At 47.0% G+C, this 23,534-nt stretch overlaps 1 protein-coding gene across 3 annotated transcripts in view; it reads left to right on the top strand.

Annotated features, from left to right (window-relative positions):
* The window catches only part of LOC125739403 (bifunctional heparan sulfate N-deacetylase/N-sulfotransferase 2-like), an 81,932-nt gene that overhangs the window by 44,812 nt on the left and 13,586 nt on the right, over positions 1-23,534 (top strand). The window contains exons 2-3 of one of the 3 annotated variants that reach the window (XM_049009489.1): positions 2,797-2,890; positions 23,274-23,384. The exons of 1 other annotated variant lie outside the window; for it this stretch is intronic. The gene's annotated coding sequence lies outside the window, so the exon portion shown is untranslated. The remainder of the gene's footprint in view (positions 1-2,796; positions 2,891-23,273; positions 23,385-23,534) is intronic. One more of the 3 variants, XM_049009488.1, reaches the window with a different exon arrangement.

Below are 23,534 nucleotides of genomic sequence, written 5' to 3'. Positions count from 1 at the left end.
GTTTTGTTGTGGTGGCAGCTGTCTGATGTCTGAACACCTCTGGGACATCCTCTGGGTCTGAGGAAAGCTGGAGTGGAGCTCCGCTGAGAGGAGAATAATGCACACGAAGCGCTCGATGCCTGTATGGTGATCTGGTCACTGAGGACGATGCATGTGACCCGCCCGCTACATGCTAGGGACCCCCCAGTGCATAATCTCTAACAGCTTTGATTGTGCTCCATCTATTAGGATCTTCTCCCTCAGCTGCCTGGGCCCTTCTAGTACAGAGGGATGCCCTGTCACCCTCCCCTGTCTTTGCCTGCATCCTGGCAGGCTGCCATGTAAAGTTCATTTAGGTTACTTGGGTGTGGCCCAGGGTGGTGAGGCACCTTCTGTTGAGGGGGTGGGGTCTGACCAGGACCTGCAAGGCAGAAGCTACGGTCAAGCTGATGGAGAGGAGAGATGAGGCAGTGAAGGGCAGCCTTTGAAGGTGCTAAATCCAGCACCCCGGCAAGGCACTTGGGAAATTTGTTTTGATTCTCATCCAGGGATGATGGCATTTGGGGGTTTGGGGGGGCGAGCTGAGTGCTGGCAGTTGCCATGTCGCCTACCCCTGTCCCTGCCCCTGCTTGGTAGTGTGTAACTTACACCACTGTTTAAACAACATTTTTACCAGTCTTATTCACTGTCATATTTGAGCCTGCGGCTGAAGACGTTCCAGCACAATTAGCCATTGATGGCAGTGCCCTGCGGAGAGTCATGCTGAAAATGAGAGTTTTTAGCGTTTACAGTTGTTAAAAAATAGGAGCTGGACAAAACAATGCTTGTCATAATGAGTCATTACAGGCTGGAACAATGGCGCTATCTCCATTCCCTACTGCTTCCACGGAATCTGATATGAGCACACACTCCTCACTTAAGCTACCAGTTTAATGCCCGCCTGGACTTAAGACCAGCTCTATGACCAGTAGGTATTGTACGGCGTATGAGAACTTTGGTCAGGCAAATGGCAACGTGGCGTATCTGTTCCACGCTGTTTGTTCTGAACTTGTTTACGCTGAACTTGAACTTGTTTACACTGAACTTGCCATCAACCGTTATCTTGATATGTTGCATTTAGATCGATGCATATGCTTTGTGTTGTGGGACAGGGAACCTCCAGTTACGCATGTCTGCGCTTTATGTTCAAGGTTAAAGGTTTCCTGTGTCTTCTACCTTTCTTACGTCTTCAAATGTAATGCCTGTAAGTTTTTTTTTTTTTTACTGCTTTACATCTTAGTTAAAATATTGAAGTGACTTATTCATTTTCTATGCCCCGTTATAGTTCAGTGATGTGCAAAAGGATGCTAACAGTGATTCACTGCATTGCAGGAATGCTAATTTGCAATACCTGCCTATATATGTTAGTGTATAGTCTATTTGTAATTCCAGTGATGAATACCATTAGCACTTATTGGCCTGCTTGTTGTAACTTTGCTATGCTAGATAAGAGATCTCCTAAGCTTTTCTGTTGTTCTGTTTATTTCAGTTTCCCTCATAGATTTTCACCTGTGACATACGGGGAAAACACATAGCGGGAACAGTACACTGTTTATTACAGTATACAGTACACTAGTGTATAAACAATTATAAAATACTAAAAATGTTACAAATGGTGCAAAAATGTTGATTCTCAGTCCTCAGTGAAGAAACATCCACTGTCCAAAAGAATAACCAGAGTGCAGGATTTCTGCTGCTAACTGGTGATAATGTTTCCTATTAATGGGGTTTTAAGTATCCATATGTATTTGTTCCTGTAGCAGTGCTATACTGGTAGCCAGTGTTCTCTGTCCCCATGGGCCATCTGCAGCTATAATTAGCTCAGTGATTAATTGAGATCACAGTATATGTGCGAAAAAGAGTTATTGAGAATGGCTGTTCCTTCTCTCCACGAGCGTGGGCGAGTTTGCCTCCTAGGTGCCAGTGATCTGGTGTTGGCTGCTCCCAGGTGTCAGTCAGCCCTTGGTTTCTGTGGCTCCTTTGCACCTGTGCCAGACAGTAGCCCTACACTTGTCTGACTCATCGGGAACCTGTACCTTCAGATGTCAGTCCAGAAGTTTTCTCTTGCCCTTGAGAAGTGTCCCACCCAGCAAATTTTTGCACTGTGTGCGAAGTCATGTACCACCTACCTGTCACACGGTAATGCGACAGAGCTCTTTGAAGGCACAGGATCCTGTCCAAATAAACGCAGAAAGCCTGAGCCTTTCATGGAAGCTCCTCATAGTGGTTTTTCCGGGTCAGGGGGCTCTTCCTGGAGCCAGCATGTGGAGTACATAGGGCATTAAAACTGAATTTTGGATGAGAGGGAGCAGGTTGGGTGTGTGGCTCATGCAGGGCCTTTCTGGTGGGGTCTCAGTGAGCAAGTCCCAACTCGGCTCTTCTGGTTTAACAGGATGCTGTTGTGTTGAGTCAGCATGCTGAAATCAGTGTGGCTTCGTCACATCGCATTAAGACCAGAGTCTTTATTTTAAATGCAGCGTATTTGAAATTAGTTGGACACCTTAAATCAATAAGGCAGTTTAAAATGCTTTTCTTGGGGGAGAGTATTTGCTTTTCCAAATTTGCAATCTGCATAGGTCATACTGTCAAAGCGAATTATTCCTTCCTCTGAACTAACGTATGTAAAAATACTATACAAAGCCTTAAAATAAAACTTTTTAACCCGTTACTTTTGTAAGGATGTGTGGGTTGATGGTAGCAGCTTGGATGTGGGGCTGTCAGCTATGAAACACAATGCCAAAAAAAGCTAAAGGGGGTCCCTTTTTTGCTCATCTGTAGGAAATTGATTGCAATCAGGAGGCTACAGTCTCCATTGAGTGCCGAGTGACTTCGCAGAGACGAACGCCGGGAAACACCACTGAAATGCGAGCTGGTAGGTTCAAATTAGGCTAATTGCTGGGGTTATTGCATTTTGCATCAGTTTAAATACCTCCCACAGTCTCTGTAATGTTCAGATGCGTTAGTGACTGGCCTGGAGTGCGGTTAGCAGTGCTTTTATTCTGTGATTTAGAATTTTCTGTCTGTGTACTAATTTTTTTCCTGCCCGTTACCCTCTGGTTTATGTGACAATGAATGGTAAATTAATCACTGTGAGGAAGCAGCTTTGTTGGGCATGCGCTGGATCTGAAGGTCCTGTCCATCTGGTACAAGGCGTCCAAGGTTCCTCCAGCCCAGCCCAACTCGACCCAATCCGGGCAGCATTAGTCAGTCAGTGCATGCACACTAAAAAAATCTAATTATTGTGTTAGTACGTCTAAAAATCGGACTTCTGAAGTACATGTAAACTTGTTAGTCTGACTGAAATCGTACTAAATTGAATTTCTCAAAGTCTAAGACGCCCAGATAACGCGATTGGGAGTCGATTTACTCCTGCATGTATATGTTCAGTCAGACTCGAACTGGTCTAGGTGCTCTGCGCATACCATGCCATAGCATATTATACAAAATGCACTATTTTTTGTTATGCTATCCTGATCTCGTCGTATCCATTCTTCTGATGAGATCTCAATTAAAGAATGTGTCACTTCATTTGTCCACGCATCTATTATTATTCATTTTATTAATTTTTACATCTGTGGCACAATAGCTCAACCAGAAAAAGCTGAAAGGAGCCACATCGCTACCTATTTTAGCGGAGTCTGACATACTTTGGTCAGTAAATCGATTCCCCTCCCATGCATGTATATTGGGACAGGGACAGCAGTCCGATTAAATGCCGTAGTTGCACTATAACCGTAGCTCGACTTAGCTGTATGTGTAAACATCCTAAGTGCTTTCTGCTTATGGGTTTGGGGGTATTGTCCATGTGCTGACTGTAGGCCTGCTGTCCAGGCTCATTAAATTCCATAGTCTCCTGACAGTAGGCCTGCTGTCCAGGCTCATTAAATTCCATAGTCTGCTGGCAGAAGTACTAGCTGGCAGAGGGTCTGTGCATAGGGAGGTGCTGCTGCAGTGCCCTGTGGAAGCACTGGCTTGCTCATTGTCACGGCTATGCTTTCTGTCAGGCAGCCTGTTGCGGGGGCGGACACGGATGCAGATGCCAACAGCACTATTCGCAAACAGGCAGCTGGTGTGATGTCCCTATGCCACTGAAAACGCAAAGCTGTTTCCGGGCAGATGTTTCATGTTGTTAAGTTTAGCACTTTGACTGAACGATTTCAAGTGAGGAGAACCATGTGCTTTTATAGCTTTTTCTGCTAGGCACATGCTAGCATCCCCTGCTGGCATCCACCAAAGCTGCAGCGTAATGCATCGTGCCGCACATTTATCCCCCTTTAGGAGCCTTCCATGTCCAGCACTGCTCTGGTTCTGGATTGGTTGGTGTGATGGGCAGGTCATGATTTCCCTGCTGCATCTATCGTTTTAATGATTGTTATTTCATCACTACATTTATAGTCCATGCCTGACCTTCTGCATTCCAGTGTGCTCACCTGCCCTTTACGCCCACTACAACCTGCAGGATGAGGGCTGGCTGTTGGGAAAGACATCTTGCAACTTAGACTGCAAATGAGACTGCGATAAATCAGTTCAATTCAGTTTGATTTTATTTGTATAGCACAATTTCACAACATTACATCGTCTCAAAGCACTTTACAGCATCCCCACCCAAAGCCCCCAGTGAGCAAGCTGGCAAGGGAAAGACTCCCTAGAAGGTGGAAACCTTTCGAGGAACCAGACTCAAAGGGGGAGCCCAACCTCCAAGGGACGGCATAGGGAGTCAGATGAATAAAATGGTAAAGTCCCAGTTCACACTGTCACAATTTTAACATTTGAGTCTCACTTCAAAAGTTTTCCCACCCTTAATGTGACTTGTACAACTCAATTGCAAAACAAATTGTGTGTTGCTTGAAAGCTAAAGATTAAGAGGAATTTCGCCTTTCAGCACAACAGCGGCGTGTAGCTCAGTGGGCTAAGCCTGTGTGCCTGTAATCAGAAGGTCACCGGTTCCAACCCAACTTCAGCAAGTCTGTGGGTCCTAGAGCAAGACCCTTAACCTCCTGCTCCCTATGGGTGGCTGCCCTCACTACGAAAAAGAGCAGGCCTTTTTCCCACGGGGATCAATAAAGTATTGTAGTATTATTATTATTATTATTATTATTTATTATCATCAGTAACTGTCACGGGACGCTGGAAGCCGGTAAGGCGAACAGGCAGGCGAGCCAACAGGAAGCAGGCAGACAGGCGAAAGCAGGGCAAACGGGGATTTATTTAGGCAGACGGGAACAGGAAACATCTCACACGAACTAACATCAATGACGGACAAAGGACTCGGGTAAGACACGGACTGAAATACACAGGACTGAGCAAATAAACTAGATACAGCTGGGTACAATCGGGAGAAAACACGTGGGTAATCAGGGGGCGTGGCACACAGGAGGAGCGGACGAGCTGGGCATGACAGAACCCCCCCCCCAAAGGCGCGCTTCTCCGGGCGCGCCAAGGAAGGGGGCGACGGACGGGACGAGGCAAAACAGGACCTGAAAAACAAGAACAGAATCAACGCAGGACAGGGAACAGGACCGAAGCACAAAACACAGCGAGGGACAAGACAAAGGACAAAACCTGACAGAGGGTCGGGAAAGCGGAGAGACAGACCAGAAACGGGGACACAGAGGGAACAGGCGGGACAAAAGGAGCGGGAGTGACGGGAGGGAACGACGGGAAACCAGGAACAGAGGACGGCGGGACAAAGAAAGGAGGGACAAAGGCAGGGGCACAGGGCGAGAAGGAGGGGGTACCAAGGGGAGCCCGAGGGAGCCTAAGCGGGCGACGGGAGGCAGCCGGAGGGGCCGCAGGCGGCCGGGAGGCCGGAGCCGGAGGGGACCCCGGAGGGGCCGAGGAGGCAGGGCGAGGGACCCGCGGAGGGGCCAGGGAGGAAGCAGGAGGGAGCACCGGGGAAGGGGACGAGGGAGCAGGAGGGGCCCTCGGCGAAGGCCCGGAGGAGGGGGGAGCCGCAGCAGGCGGCGACGTCCGGTGGAGGGCCGGAGGTAGGGGCCCCGCAGGCAACCGAGGAGCCGCCGACGGGGAGTCCGCAGGCGACCGACCAGGCTCTGGAGAGGGGAGCGAGGCGGGGCGACGAGGCACTGGAGAGGGACCCGCAGGCGACAGCCGACCCGGAGGGCCAGGACCCGCAGGCGCCAGCCGAGCCAGAGCGCAGGCGAGGGAGGGCGAGCCAGGGGGCAGGGCGGGCGGGACCCCAGCCCTGCGTCTGTGTCCCCTTCCCCTGCGGGACACAGACAGGCCGACCCTAGTTCGGGGTCGATGTCGCCGGGGCGAGGGACAAGGGGTTACGAGTTCTGTCCCCGAGGGGTCCCATTCCAGCTCCTCCACCTCCGAAGAGGGAGGAACCAAGATGGAGTTGTCCGGGACCACCTCGGGGACTAGGACAGGGACTGGAGCTGCTGCAGGCGGAGGGGGCGCCTCTGGAGCTGCTGCAGGCGGAGGGGGCGCCTCTGGAGCTGCTGCAGGCGGAGGGGGCGCCTCTGGAGCTGCTGCAGGCGGAGGGGGCGCCTCTGGAGCTGCTGCAGGCGGAGGGGGCGCCTCTGGAGCTGCTGCAGGCGGAGGGGGCGCCTCTGGAGCTGCTGCAGGCGGAGGGGGCGCCTCTGGAGCTGCTGCAGGCGGAGGGGGCGCCTCTGGAGCTGCTGCAGCAGGGCGGTCAGGGACAGGAGCGCAGTCAGGGACAGGAGCTGCAGGCGGCTGCAGTGGGGGCGCCTGCCCGGGAGCTGCAGCAGGCGGCTGCAGTGGGGGCGCCTGCCCGGGAGCTGCAGCAGGCGGCTGCAGTGGGGGCGCCTGCCCGGGAGCTGCAGCAGGCGGCTGCAGTGGGGGCGCCTGCCCGGGAGCTGCAGCAGGCGGCTGCAGTGGGGGCGCCTGCCCGGGAGCTGCAGCAGGCGGCTGCAGTGGGGGCGCCTGCCCGGGAGCTGCAGCAGGCGGCTGCAGTGGGGGCGCCTGCCCGGGAGCTGCTGCAGGGTGCTGCAGTGGGGGCGCCTGCCCGGGAGCTGCTGTAGGGTGCTGCAGTGGGGGCGGAAGCTGCGCTGGCTGCGCAGGTGGCTGCGGTGGCTGCACGGGCGTAGCGGAGAGTTCCAGCCTGGCCAGTGCGGAAGGAGGTACCACGGGGAACACCGCCCCTGCTACTGGGGAAACCTGCTCCTTCCTCCACAGGAGCAGTCTCCTCAAAGTCTCCTCTGCTACAGTCAGCTGCTGGAGTGGAGACTCTGGGGTAATGGCGGCGAACTCCTTCTGCAGCTGTTCCAGGAGCTCAGCCGCCTCTGGGGAGTCTCTGAAGGCTGGTTCCCCCCTCACGTGCCAGAACAGATCCTGGAGGGCAAAAAACCTCTTGGCCAGGATCATGGCTGTGGACTGAGTAGGAGCGGGGAGCGTACTGGCTGTAGCAGGTGCCGGAGGCAGCGCCTGAGGTGGAGACAACGCCTCGGGTGTAATTGCTGACGGGTCGTCCGCTAGCGGGACAGGCAGGTCCTGCGCAGACGAGACGGGCGTGGCCCCTTTAAGGATCCGGGGAACCCGTGGTATAGCGTCCCTAACCGAGCTGGCCCATCTGTTGGGCAGTTTAGCGGCGGCGATGATCCCAGAACTGCCCGGAGAGTCCTCCAGATCATCGGCAGGGAGACAAGCGGGGACAAGGGCGCACGCCCCCAGGACGATCGCCGAAGCGATCGCCGGCTTGCTCTTCCTTTTCTTCCGCCGGTTCCTGATGACGGCGGGAGGCTGCGCGCTGCCAGCAAAGGCGGACGGCGGGAGAATAGTCCCCGGCTCGCGCGGCTTGACGTACCGCTCCTTCCGGAGCTCGTCCAGCCGCTGAAAGTTCTCGCACACCTCCTCCGCGAGGTGCGCGTCCTCCTCCAGGGACATCCGGTCTAGGATATCCCAGCTCCGGTCGACGAGGTCCCATGCCGGGGGATCTTCCCGGATACCGGGCTGGGCAATCCAAAATAGCAGCTGTTCTACGTAACTGCAGTAGTCCTCTTCAGCTACGGAAGCTGCCCTTTCTTTAGGGTCCGTCATTCTGTCCCGGGACGCTGGAAGCCGGTAAGGCGAACAGGCAGGCGAGCCAACAGGAAGCAGGCAGACAGGCGAAAGCAGGGCAAACGGGGATTTATTTAGGCAGACGGGAACAGGAAACATCTCACACGAACTAACATCAATGACGGACAAAGGACTCGGGTAAGACACGGACTGAAATACACAGGACTGAGCAAATAAACTAGATACAGCTGGGTACAATCGGGAGAAAACACGTGGGTAATCAGGGGGCGTGGCACACAGGAGGAGCGGACGAGCCGGGCATGACAGTAACAATGACCCCAAGCATATATCCAAATCAACAAAAGAATGGCTTTACCAGAAAAAAAAAGAAAAAGTTTTTGAACCCAGACCTTAATCCAATTGTAAATCTGTGGGGTGACCTGAGGAGGACTGTGCATAAGAGATGCGCTCACAATCCGAGACATTTGAAGGGCGTTTACAAGGAAGAGTGGCCAAATACTGCCATGTCGAGATGGCATGCTGATAGACCCCAACCCAAAAAGGCTGAATGCTGAAATAAAATTGTGCTTTAACAAAGTATTAGTTTACGGGTGTGCACACTTATGCAACCTGCTTATTGTGTATTTTTTATATATTTTTGCCCTAACAGATTTGTTTGTTTTTCAGTTGAATTGTACGGATTATAGGTCACATTAAAGGTGAGAAACGTTTTGAAATAACTTATCATAGTCTCTTTATTATTATTAAAAAAAATGTAAACAAAACCTGACATTTTAACAGGGGTGTGTACACTATTTAAATCCACTATATACCATCTGCTGTAGTTTTGTCAAAAGTATCTAATGTACTGCAAGTATCGATTCTATCATGTGAATGGTTTAATTACACTCTTATGGTATTGATTCTATAGCCTGCACTTCTGGTTTGCTCTGTCCACTGAAGGCCAATTCATAATTATCTGTTTTGTGTGCTCTCAGGATGAGGACGGTCGTGCACATGGTAGCTTTATACTACATTTCACTGCAGATGTAGATGGTCACAGTTAGTGCATGCATACAGTAATGATATTCCACCAGACCAAGAAAGGGCGGATACAAAATAGAGACATTGCAGAGACACAGGTAAACATTTATCAGCAGTCTTAAAGTTATTAGTTAAGGCTTGGGGGGTTCCCCAACTAGAATAATATGGTATACCACAGTATATTGAAATGCTTTTGACCCTCAGCCATCCCCATCCCCTCCCTCCAGTGAATTTTATCAGCTAGTTTTCATAATGTCTGAATAGTGTGGGTTTTTTTTAATTTCACGGTATATTTGGACAGCATAAAAATTAGAAATGGGGGTGCCTCCAACCCTCCTCGTACAGTAGGTCACCATAACTAATACTACTCTTACAATAATAACAATTTTTCCTCTGCTTTTCCATTGTTATCCATTGATCTGTGAAAGTCTGTACTGCCACCTACTGGAAATATCTAATCAATTATCCTGCATATTCGCGGTCGATGCGCAAGGACATGCATGTTTTCTGCCACACAAATATCTGCACTACATGTGCACCAACCACAGCTATGTGTAGCTAACCCCTGATGATGATGATGATGATGATGATGATGATGATGATCCCCTTGTCCACAACCAAAAGCACATGCGGAGAAGTGAAGCATGAACTGGCCTTGAGGCCCTTAGGCTACCAATGCACATGCCTAGACCTGGATACAGTGTCATCCATGGGGTGTTACTAAGAAAACTAGCCAGAGTGGTGTCTGGAAATACTTTGGCTTTTTACCAAATGAAGACGGTACAACACAGGAAAAGCCTGTATGTAAGCCGTTCACAATATTCACAAAGGAGGCCAATATCATGGCTTTAGCTTAGCATTTAATCAACCGACACGTGACACAATGTTGTTGTGGTTGAAATAAAGATATGATGTATGTTAAAACGTTTTTTTTTTGTTGGTTAAACACTTCTATATCAAGACAACAATCTGCAGATATTTTTACCTGAGGGCCATTTTTAGCTCCATGAGATCTTATGAGGTCATGTTGATTGTTGTCGGATTAGAGCTGTGCCGATCACTTGATGAACTCAATTATTAAAAATCAAAGATGAATATTTTCCTTCTTGATTACTCGGCAGTATAGCAGAAGGAAGACATGCATGCAGGGCGAGGGTCCAAATAAAGAGCATAAGTATCAGTTGTGTGGAAGCACTTCACATTAAAAGTGAATGAGAATGCAGTCGTCGGTTCATCAGAGTATGCGGCGTTCGGTGTTTGCTAGACTGAAAACAGCTAATGTAGAACTGGTAATAAGGCTTCTGAGTGGCTAACATGGCTTTGCGGTTAGTTATATCGTCGTCATAGTTACCAGTTATATCGACAGCGCGTGTTAGCGATTTAATATGAATGGGGATTTTTTTAAGTATTGAAGGCGGAAAAACACCATTTTTAAAGAAATACCCGCATATGTGTGGACAAGGACTTTAGACGTAGCAGGGACGCCATTCTGCTTTGTAAAAACTCACGCTGTAATATATAAAGTATCACAGAAGACCAGCTGTCCTTGACTTACTGACATATACTCTTATATGTATATGTGACCGGTTTATCTGAGTGAATTTTCTATTAAACAGACTCTGACGCTGTGTTGTGGTAGCAAATGAACAAATTCACAATAAACAGATTTTGTGTAATTATACACATTAAATAAAATAACCTGGTTACATATACAGTATAGTAGCATGGATGTCGCCGCCATTAAATCTAAGTCCCCCTCACATTTCATAATTATTTGTTTGGATCCCCCCACATTTAACATGAAATATTAGTTTTATGCCAGTGTGCCCCCCCCCCCCACACACACACACACACACACACACACACACACACACACACACACAAACACACACATTCAAAATGCTTCTGACGCCCCTGTATAGTAGCAAATTAAAAAGTAAAACAAATTCGCTAAATCGACATATACAATGCTCAAAAGAATTAAAAGAACACCTCAGGTCAACCTAAACTTTTAAGTTGGGATATTGATCTGGTTAGTTAGCAGAGGGGGTTGTTAATTACTGTGTCTCCCAGCACAATCTCACGGGCTTGGAGGAGATTCCAGGAGACAGGCAGTTATTCTAGGAGAGATGGACAGGGCAGTAGAAGGTCCTTAACCCATCAGCAGGACCGGTATCTGCTCCTTTGTGCAAGGAGGAACAGGATGTACAGAGCCAAAGCCCTACAAAATGACCTTCAGCAGGCCACTGGTGTGAATGTCTCTAACCAAACTATCAGAATCAGACTTCATGAGGGTGGCCTGAGGGTCCGATGTCCTCTAGCGGGCCCTGTGCTCACATGTAGCGCTTGATTGGCATCTGCCATAGAATAACAGGATTAGCAGGTCTGCCACTGGCGGCTTGTGCTTTTCACAGATGAGAGCAGAGATCACCCTGAGCACACGTGACAGACGTGAAAGGGTCTGGAGAAGCCATGGAGAACGTTATGCTGCCTGCAGCATTGTTCAGCATGACCGGTTTGGTGGTGGGTCAGTGATGGGCTGGGGAGGCATATCCATGGAGGGACGCACAGACCTCTACAGGCTAGACAACAGTACTTAGCCATTAGGTATCGAAATGAAATCCTTGGACCCACTGTCAGACCCTACACTGGTGCAGTGGGTTCTGGGCTACACCTGGTGCATGACAATGCCCGGCCTCTTGTGGCGAGAGTATGCGGGCAGTTCCTGGAGGATGAAGGAATTGATACCATTGACTGGTCCCCATTCTCGCCTGACCAAAATCGAAAAGAACACCTCTGGGACATTATGTTTCGGTGCATCCGATACCTATATCGGATATTGGTCCAATAATGGGTTAAATAGGTGGCTCGGATATCTGTAGCATTAGGCCGATCTATGGCACCAATATATTTGATTAAAAGTCTATCTGTATTCGTACACATGCGGAAGCTAACCGCATCCGTTATGCATCAGTGGCGCGCAGTTAAACCAGCACTGTTAACAGCTAACAGTATGGAGGGTACCAACAACAAAATGTCACCCGTGAGGAGGTATTTCATGCTTGCTACGCCAACAAGTTCCTCGGCTGTTTGCAGTTTCTGCAAAGCCAATGTTTTGTGGGGAGGCAGCAGCACTGCAGAGTATAAAACGACCAACTTAAAGCGCCTGCAGAAGCATCATGCCAAAGCGTGTGAGGAGTTAACTCTACAGGCAGCACTGTAAAGACGCAAGAAACCCCCCAGCAATAATGTAAGAGTGACAAAAATAACAGAAAAGGTACTCGAATTGATTGTTCTGGATGAGCAACCCCTCGCAGTTGTAGAAAATGAGGGATTTCACCGCCTGATTGAACACTTTGAACCACGGTATAGTTTGCCATCATGGTTCCCTACTGATATCTGGAGCTCTGATATGTGCCCATTATCACTTTTGAGTTTAACTGCACACTGGTTGGAAGTGAGATAATGAGCCTCAAAGTGCTGTGTCTTTATGTAATACACTTTGTATACTGCAATATTAATTCCTGAAGATTCCTGAACCTAAAGCTATATACTTATAACATTACTTACATTGGAATTGGAATTTCTGTTACTTTACTGTTACCAGGTTGTTAGTGTTATGCTAATAGTAAATAATTCAGCTTATACATATTTGTGTGTGTATTTTTTACATTGTCTTCCAAAATGAGGTATAACCATGATCCTGGTCAAGTATTAAGCCTGATATCTCCTTAAATATAATCTGCATCTCCTCTCCAAAGTGTGACATACATCTTATTAATTAATCACCGGCATTGGATTGGTACTCAGGATCGGCCGATACCCAAAGCCCCGATGTTGGTATTGGAACTGAAAAAGTTGGATCGGTGCATTCCTAATACAAACTACTGAGTATGATTTTGAGTTGCTACAATGGAATTTTGGCAAAATGGATTAATTAGCCTATGGTATACCAAAAATACCACAGGATGCCACAATTCTATCCAAGCCGGGCACCTAGTGACCTCATACGTCACTTAGAGATGTTAATCTTTCTCATGTGCCTGCTGGTTTTGTTCCCATGTCCCATTTTATAACCTTTTCCAGTGATGGCTTTGCTGTGCCTGTGCTCGTGTCAGTTGCCATGTGCAGGAGAACACGTGACCTGGTTGTGACGGTGTACATGTGTAAGAGCTAATCTACGCGACAGGGTAGACTGTGGTCTCTTGCTGGAAGACAGGAGGTACAGAGTGTCCCATAGGGAGGCCTGCTTGGAATTAGTGTGATTAGTAGAGCGTGAGCCTCTATCATCACCAGATTGACTCCTCTCCTCTGGTGCTCCTGACATTTGTTTGGCTGTCTCCTGAGCAGACTTAACAGACCTCATTAATACTCTCTAGCAGACCATGTGGTTCTGGGCACTCTCTAGTGCTTGGCTGCAGCGTGAATGATCCTGGTTTGTTTTTTTTATTACTGTGGAACTTTTTTCTCAAAGTGAAAATGCATTAAGTATCAGCAGTGCCTTCACATTTCCACTCAGCTTAGCGGCATGACAATATTGCTGGGGTATGACAATATTGCTGGGGAATATTTAGTACGGGATGTTTCCACCTCGTGTAATTAAGCAGCTGGTTATCTCATTGTTACTAATTCAGCACACATAGCTTTCATGTAGCTATGTACATCAGATAATTACTATAGAGACAGGCTGTGTTTTAGGATCACTGCTATCTGAATTGTGTGAATGGGAACTCGGACTGTGTTAGGTATGTTATCGAATGGTCTTCATGCCATCTGCATGTCCTATATCACAGGATGCTCATTTCTTTACATACGCTATTTGGATGATAGTATTGCAACACCTGGCTATTACACCTACTGAAACGTTTGTGACATCCCATTCTGAATCCACAGACATTACTATTACATTTACATTTACATTTACAGGATTTGGCAGACGCCCTTAGCCAGAGCGACTTACATAAGTGCTTTGAGACTCTGCAATGAATTTTCGATGCTAGCTCAATAAGGACCCCAGCTACGAATACTATCTCTGAGAACGCCATTGAGTAGTGCAGAATTTTTATTTATTTATTTATTTATTTATTTATTTATTTATTTATTTTTAACACACACCAGAAAAAGAGTCGAGTAAGAATATAGAAGTTCTACGTCAGGTATTTCTGAAAAAGAAAAGTTTTGAGTCATCGCTTGAAGACATTCAAGGATTCAGCTGTTCGGACATCTAGGGGGAGTTCATTCCACCAATTAGGCGCCAGGACAGAGAAGAGCCGAGATGCGTGTCTTCCTTGTGCCTTGAGGGGAGGTGGGACCAGTCGAGCAGTGCTGGAGGATCGGAGAGATCGTGGTGCAGAGCTGGGTGTGATGAGGTCCTTTAGGTAGGATGGTGCCAGAGAATTTTTGGCTTTGTATGCGAGCATCAGTGTTTTGAATCTGATGCGTGCAGCTACAGGAAGCCAGTGGAGGGAGCACAGCAAAGGAGTGGTGTGGGAGAACTAGGGAAGGTTGAAAACAAGACGAGCAGCTGCATTCTGAATCAGTTGGAGGGGACGGATGGCGCTCAGTGGTAAACCCGCTAGAAGCGAGTTGCAGTAGTCAAGGCGTGAGATGACGAGGGACTGGACGAGTATCTGGGTAGCCTGAGTGGAAAGAAATGGACGTATCCTCCTGATGTTAGAGGAGAAACCGACAAGAGCGAGAAAGACTGGCGATATGTGAGGAAAATGACAACCGATCATCTATGGTAACTCCAAGGTTTCTAGCAGAAACCGAAGGACGGATCAGGGAGTTGTTGAAAGAGATCGCAAGGTCCTGGAGGGGGGATGAGTCAGCCGGGATGTAAAGCAGCTCAGTTTTACTAGTGTTGAGTTTTAGCTGGTGAGTGGTCATCCAAGATGAGATGTCTGCCAAGCATGTAGAGATCTTAGTGGAGACATGAGTGTCTGAGGGAGGGAAGGAGAGGATGAGTTGAGTGTCATCGGCATAGCAGTGGTAGGAGAAGCCATGTGAGGATATAACTTCGCCAAGAGATTTAGTGTAGAGGGAGAATAGGAGAGGGCCAAGAACCGAGCCCTGAGGGACACCGGTGGAAAGACAACGTGGAGTAGATGTGGATCCATTCCATGTCACTTGGTATGTTCGGCCTTCTAAGTAGGAAGCCAGCCAGCACCAGGCCAGGCCACCAATGCCAAGACTCCTAAGGATGGATAGGAGAGTTTTGTGGTTGACCGTGTCAAATGCTGCTGATAGGTCAAGAAGGATGAGGACAGATGACAGTTTGGCTGATCTGGCAGCATGTAGCTTCTCAGTGACTGCTAAGAGGGCAGTCTCTGTAGAGTGAGCTGCTTTAAAGCCAGACTGATTAGGATCCTGGAGGTTGTTCTGAGAGAGATAGAGAGAAAGCTGGTTGTAGACTGTACGTTCGAGGATTTTTGAAAGGAAGGAAAGAAGCGATACTGGTCGGTAGCTGCAAGTGTCTGAGGGATTTAGAGTGGGTTTTTTTATGATGGGAATGACCCTGGCTATTTTGAATGCTGTTGGTACATGACCGGAGGTTATGGAGCCATTAATGATAGTCGTGATGAAGGGGAGAAGGTCTAGAGAGATTGTCTGAAACAATGCAGAAGGGATTGGATCAAGTGGGCTAATACACCTATTAGGGGTGTAATGGTAAACAAAAGTTGCGGTTCAGTACGCACCTCTGTTTTGAAGTTACAGTTCGGTATGTTTTTGGTATAATGATGATAAAGGAAACAAAAGATAAATCACTTATTTTTTTCTTTATTAAACAGTGGTTTATTGAACCACTGTCTTTCTTAAATAAAAGGTCTTTGTCAATACTGCTGCAACCGACCAATAAAAAAACTAAAATTTTTACTTAAAAGTAAATCGAAATAAATATTCTCTCAAGTGAATAAAAATAAATATCCATTAATGTCAGTTTATTTTGTTGTGTTTTGTATGTTTTGAGATATGAAGTGGAAAGCTGCTGATTTAAATGCCGTACAGATCAGGTACAGTTAACTTTCTAAATGTGCACCTTAACAACTTCCTTGCACAAAGTAGCATGCGTAGTGGCACGGCTTCATCCACCCCTTTCCGAATGTTGCTCGGGGGAAACCCACAAACACAAAGATTTGCGACATTTGTTCGGCACACGTGTGTACCAAACTGAAAGACATGTACCGAAAATCAATCAATCAGTCAGACTTCCTGACAGAGTAGCATGCAACTACTCAGCCAAGGAAGCCCATTTTTTGTGCTGGGGTTAATGTCAGAGGAAGTCTGACACTCTGCTTTTAATGAGTCAACAAAGCACTGCCCACTTTTATGCACTATGCGCCTCAGCACTTGCCTACCCCAATCTGTTCCTTTATGTGGTCTGCCACTTCATGGCTGAATTTGTTGTTCTTAAACATTTCCGCTTTGGAATAACACTGCTTACAATTGACTGTGGAATATCTACCTGGGAAGAAATTTCACATTTAATCAATAACAAATGAGAAGGATTGCGGTTGTACTCCAATATATCATGGCTGTAATTCAATCATAGGTACTTTGAGTATGTTATTTCCTTTATACAACAGATCCTTCCAAGATGGCACGGCTACGTCCAGATGCCTTCCTGACTGCTCCGTCCAGATTGTACGTGTTTTATTTGTTTGTAGTGCTTCTTAATGTTAGAACGTCTTCAGGTCTGGTAACATATGGCAGCAGAACACTGCTGGACGTAGGAAATCAGTTTTCAATTTTCATTTTGGACAATTAGAAGCCAAACCCCTAATGGCCCGCTGAGATAATCCGCGGCTTGGAAGAGAACGATCATTGCGATGCTGGTACGCGCCGAAAAACAAACAAGCCACTGCATCTGCAACATACTGAGAGAACAAGCACATTGTACCTTGCTGCCCAGTATCCTGCTGGCTGACATACAGTCACTGGAGACCCTGAGTGACTTTCCAGCGAGACATGAGGGACTGTAACATTCTGTTCTTTACTGAGACATGGCTCCCGCCCACCATGCCAGACCGTGCCATGAGCCAGTCGGACTCTTTTTACATGTTTTAAATAGAAAGAACAGTGGAGTCTAACAAAGGTAAATGTGGGGGAGTCTGTTTCATGGTTAAGAACAAGTGGTGCAATGCTAGATGTGTGGCTACTCTCTTCGGCTACTGCTCGCCTCACCTGGAATACCTGACCATCAAGTGCCGCATGCTTGCCGAATCAAAAGCCATAAGTTGACAGCTAGATCCATGTCGTAGTGAATGCCAGGATCGCTGGTCTCCAACAATGATGAGACGACCTACTTGGGAGAAGTAGAGAACCTGGTGGTGTCAGGAAAACCACCTCCAGCTGAACTTCAGCAAGACCAAGGAGCTGGTGGTGGAGTTTAGCAGGAAACAGCAGCAACATCACCAGGACTCCAGTAGAGAGGATGAGGAGCTGAGGAAGTTTGGGGTCTCTCCAATGATCCTAAGGGCTTTCTACTGCAGCACTGTGGAAAGCATCCTCACGCAGAATCAGTTTATTAAAATGTTAAGTGGCAGCCACTGGCACGGGGTAATTTCAGAAAAGAAGAGAGTGAGTGTGCTCAGTTAGATGTTGCCGGTGTGAAGTCAAACCATTTGTAGAAAGAGCACTTTTGAAGTTTGGGATCAATGAGTATGGTGTCCTGCATCCAGGATGAATAGTGCTTTCCAGGACGGTCATCTCATGAATGCCTTTGAGACGTCCGCCAGCCGGAGCACAGGGAGCATCGTGCCATTGTGTCTCATGCCGCTGCCATTGTAAGCGTCGTGTCTGAATCAGCCGAGTGTCAGAAGCCTGCTGTTTTTATTTCCCTTCCCGTTTCCAGTTTAGAAAATTGTTTTAGTCTGAATAGCGAATGAAGTTTGAGTGCAAAATTAAATGAGATCACCTTTGAACGTTAACATTCCCCTTAGGGAAGGGAGGGGGGGCAATGATGACCCTCGAAGAGGCATATCCTGGGGTTGGGTGTGGTGAGGATCGGGCTAACCTGAGCACAGTTAAGGAAGGATGGACAGTGTGCTCAGGGATGCTTCTCTGTGATCTTTTCAGCTCCTTCTCTCCTCAAGTCAGACTAGTTTTTATCTTCATTCTTTCACAAGTTTCTGCTCCAAGGGATCTTATTATTCTTTCCCCCAAAACATTGAGGCCGGTTGGCACATGGCACTGTGAGACATTTAACACAGCATTGTAGCCGGATGTGACGCCTGCGGGCTCTCTATACTCCCATGACCACCAAGTTACCAGCCTGCAGCCTCCAGACGTCTCAGAAATGCCAGCATTTGCAACAGTTCTGTGTACCCAGACTTCCAGGTCCAATCCATTGGTGTGTCCACTACTGATATGTTACTACTATTATCACTGGCACTTTTTTTCCTTTATTAATCCTTAGTTTTTTTTTCCAGGAAAAGGATATTCCTCATTCCAAGGGCCACATATGAGTAAAAACTATGAAATGTTTTCTAACACATACTTGTCTTTGTTTCATCCAACACTGCTGCTATTTCCCCATGCTGTTCCTCCCCCTGTATTTCCTGAGTGAGGTGTAATTAAGACCTGAATGTCTGTTCTCTGCCTGTTGACAGACAGCCCAGTCATTGAATTTCATGGTCTCGGTCAGGTCTGTTCAGACATGCCTGCTGAGAATTGAAAGCCACTTTTTTTGGTCTGCCAGGTGCAGAGTGTATTATTTCTTTGGGTGTAAATAACAAATGGAGTAAGACCTTGCAGAACCGCTCCTGCGGTTGATGCTTGGAAAGATGTAATAAGACAAAAAAGTAAAAGACAACCCTGGAAAGGCAGATTGTGGAAAATGAAGCTGCTGATAGCATCACATTTTGTTAGCTGGTGGTTTTTAAACAGTAGGGAAATTATATAGAACTCAGTTGTGGGTTAAGATGGTTTGTGGATGGGCTACATGACATTCAACAGATTTCAAATATCATAATGTGATATGTAATTGTTAGTGATAAATATTGCAATATATAATGGCAAAAGTTGCACAAAATAAACTATAGACAAATTGAACTTATCTACCAACTGAGCCCATCAAATAAGCTGGTGATGTTTCTGCAAGTTGTGCCACCATGTCACTCACTTTTGCACAATATAAGCTCTATGGACTCCAAAATATTTCCATACAGGGAAGACCCATGTCTTTTAGTGACCACTTCTTGTTTCCATTTCTCTTCCTCACTCATTTTTGTAAAATTTCTCAGAAATGCACTCCACTGTCCATGCTGAGCTCTTATTCATCACACGCACTTCCTTTAGACCAAGCATGACCGAACCATTGAGGTTATTGTACCCAGACTTTGGAATGTTCTTCCACTGATCCTTTGATCTGCAGACTCCATTCACAATTTTAAATGCCTGCTAAAAAGTTTTTAGTTCCAATAATTTTTATCTGATCTATGTACAGTCAAAGTAAAAAGTATGTGAACCCCTTGGAATTTTCTATCCATTCATCCATTTTCCGAACCGCTTATCCTATTGGGTCCGGAGTCTCTATCCCAGAAGCAATGGGCATGAGGCAGGGAACAACCCAGGATGGGGGGCCAGCCCATCACAGGGCACACTCACACACCATTCACACACACATGCACTGCTATGGGCAATTTAGCAACACCAGTTAGCCTCAGCATGTCTTTGGACTGTGGGGGGAAACCGGAGTACCCGGAGGAAACCCCATGACGACATGGGGAGAACATGCTAACTCCACACACATGTGACCCAGGCGGAGACTCGAACCTGGGTCCCAGAGGTGTGAGGCAACAGTGCTAACCACTGCACCACCATGCTGCCCCGGAATTTTCTATATTTATGACTAAATCCCATATAAAACATAGTTGTATCTTCATTTAAGTCGCAATAATATACAAACACAGTGTCCTATAACTAAAGATACACAGATTATCAAAGAATATTTGACCGTATATTGAATATTTGATTCAAACTGTGAAACTGAAGGTTGGGAAAAGTAAGTGAACTTTTTTAAAAGTTCATTACAGTCAGAATTTAGCACACCTGGAGTCCATTTAATGAAACGAGGGTGTGACCTAAAATGACTTTGGTTGATAAAAACCACTGAAACGGTTGAGTTTGGGCTTTTGACAAGAACCATATCCAGATGGGAACCATGCCTCACACAAAAGAGCTGTCTGAAGACCTACAATCAAGAATTGTTAAGTTACATAAGGCTGGAAAGGGTTACAAAGTCATCTCAAAGATGTCACATATTAATCAGTCTACTGTTAGGCAAGATGTCCATAAATGGAGACAATTTGGTACTGTGGCTACTCTGCCTAGAAGTGGGCGCCCGACCAAGATGACCCCAGGAGCACAACGCAAAGTCATCTTTTAGGTAAAGAAGAACCCTAGAGTGACAGCGAAAGACTTGAAGTCATTAGAACTGTCTAACGTGTGTCCATGAATCAACAATACACAAAACACTGAAGAAGAAAGGAGTCCATGGCAGAGCACCAAGAAGGAAGCCACTGTTGTCAAAAAAGAACATTGCTAAACGCCTGAAGTTTGTGAAGGAGCACAGTGATACTGGGAAAATGTTTTGTGGAGTGATGAAACTAAAATTGAACTATTTGGGAGGAACAAGCAGAACTTCATTTGGCGTAAAAAAAGGGCTCAGTATTTTCTATAACGATGCTCATGCTCATGCATGCACCGTTGTGGAGCGTGCCATCGGCTTGCTGAAATGCAGATGCCGATGTTTGGATGCATCAGACACGCTTTTTCGATCCTCTGCATTACTTTTTTTTATAATCACTTTCAAATCTGACCACTTTTTTTTGTATTTCGGGCACCGTCCTGTTTGCAGCACTCACTCACTCACTCACTCACTCACCCACCCACCCACCCACCCACTCACTCACTCACCCACCCACCCACCCACCCACTCACTCACTCACTCACTCACTCACTCACTCACTCACCCACTCACTCACCCACCCACTCACTCACCCACTCACTCACTCACTCACTCACTCACTCACTCACTCACTCACTCACTCACCCACCCACCCACCCACTCACTCTCGCACTCACTCACTCACTCACTCACACTCACTCACTCACTCTCGCACTCTCACCCACCCACTCACCCACCCACTCACTCACTCACTCACTCACACTCACTCACTCACTCTCGCACTCTCACTCACTCACACTCAGCCACCCACCCACTCACTCACTCACTCACTCACGCACTCACTCACTCACGCACTCACTCACGCACTCACTCATTCCATTCGTCACCTGTTGCTACTCACTGCCTTTATTTTTATCACCCCACCACCATCAAATAAAACATTTTTTCTGCTTTCCACTTCACCCATAAGCACATCTATCTCGGTTTCAGAAAAAAATCCCTTCTTACTTCTCCCCTCGGTTGCCATGATGCCGTGAGTTTTTCAGGTTTACATTGAAGGCTTAAATATGCATGAGGTGTAAATTTGCATTGACCATGTATGGTTGAACGGGGGCGGGTAGGGGGTGTGTAGAGGGCGGAATATGCGGCAAATCCACGTATGCAGAATCCCGGGTAGAGTGCAATTTATAAAGCATATATTGCATGCAGGTGTGTGTGCGCACGTTTTTATAAATCTGACTTTTTCTTTATGTACGTCATTTTGACGTGTTTTGAGCGCACGTACACTTTTAGTATGAGTTCTACACAAAATTTTTAAAATGAGACCCCAGTTCTTGTTTGCTTTTGCAAGGATGAAAATGATATGGTTGTCTCAGAGATTGTATGCAATGCTCATGCAAAAGCAGCAGCATTAAACTTAAGATTTGATTTAACAAAAAAAAACACTTGATACTGTTGAACCATTATTTAAAATCATGTAAGTCCAGCAGTACAGTGTGCAATGCGTAGCACTGTCGCCACACACTGCTGCGTTGTTTGTGTGAAATTTGCTTGTTCACCCAGTGTGTTTGTGTGTGTGTGCAGTTTCATGGAAATCGCTTTGGCCTTTTCCTATGTGACAGCAGACTCTCTGCACCAGAGCAGCATTTAACAGCTACATCTAACACCTTTGAATGGGGGAACAGTTTTTCAAAGGAACAACTATTCTTTGTAGTGTGTACCACCTGAGATATTCTTTGCTGCCTCTTTGTATAATAATGTCAGTGAACTGACTTCATAATGGAACAATTGTTACATAGAATACATACATGGTTGTTAGCTCTTCACTGAGAGCTGGAATGAAAGGTTTGTGTAGAGATGGTACAATCTAACTGTGCTCTCTGTTCTTTATGCCCTGTACAGCTCTCAGAACATTACAGCTCTGGAATTGTCTTCCACAACTATCAGTTGTCTTGATTTGGCATCTTTATTAGTCCTTAGATGAGGCTCTCAGCTTTTTTTTTTCCTTTCACTTTTTCTGCGAGAGCTGAGCATTGTGTAAATAGATGTCTTTGGTATGGTTGTGTGCTTTTTTTGTCTTGCCATAAGTTTGTTTTCCGGATGCATGGCATGGAGTTGTTGATTTTTGGGGTTATTTTAGGGGTCTGTTGAGCTCTTCAGTGTGCAGATATGGTTTCTATGTATGCTGTGGCTCTGGCCTTTGCCTGGGAAGTTTGCTGGACCAGTGACCCTGACAGCTTTGTGTTTGGTCCTGTGGTCAGATCCACCCTGTACCTGGGACACTCCTCAAAATGACTTGTGCCCGTGAGTCCTTGGAACCAGAGACTCTGGTTGGCAGGAGCTGAGGCCGGTGAGCACGTGTGCATTAGTATCCCTCTGGCTGCCCGTTAGCTTTTGTCTGTTGTGGATTCGGCACTGCCGCAGGAGACGCTGCCAAAGATTTTAATTGGAAGAGTGGTGTTTGTTGGAGCCCAGACTGGTGATGGCAGCTATAATGCTGCAACAACAGAACAATGCGGGAGGCATAGAGCACTGAGGACACTGGAAGGCAAGGAGGGTGTGAGTGCGGCTTTATGGATGCCAGCCATCTGTGATAGAGCATTGTTGATTTGCAGCTGGTACCTGCTGTGCTGGTGCGGGGGGGGGGGGGGGGGGGGAGGTGTCTGGAACCAGTTCTGTGTGTCAGGTGTAAGTGTGGCTTTACATGTTAATGAAATGAGGAGCTTCTCTCGGCTGTATGTTGTGCTCTGGTGTGCGGGGTTTTGGTCAGCATTCGCTCTGGCTGTTCTGTCTGTAGCGTGATCTGCTCCTCTTCTGCCAGGTGGACGCATTGAGAGTCAGCGGTTCAGCCTGTCCGTGTTTGTGCGAGCAGCAGACTGCCTCTTGTGCCCCAATGCCCAACTTCCTTTGTTTACACCACCCCTCCACACAGGTTAGCTTTGATTTTGTGTCTTGATTTTTATATAAGTAATAGTGTTTCCTGAAAGTCCAATGTACACAAGGGTTACGTCTCTTTTTGTGCTTTGAAAGAGACAGAGAGTTTTTGTTAAGGAACTATAAGCCTTATTAGTGTCCTCATAAG

Source organism: Brienomyrus brachyistius, chromosome 3 (assembly GCF_023856365.1).
Source record: "Brienomyrus brachyistius isolate T26 chromosome 3, BBRACH_0.4, whole genome shotgun sequence".
NCBI lineage: Eukaryota > Metazoa > Chordata > Actinopteri > Osteoglossiformes > Mormyridae > Brienomyrus > Brienomyrus brachyistius.
The sequence above is the reverse complement of the archived record's forward strand: the minus strand, read 5'-3'. Positions and strand labels throughout refer to the sequence as shown.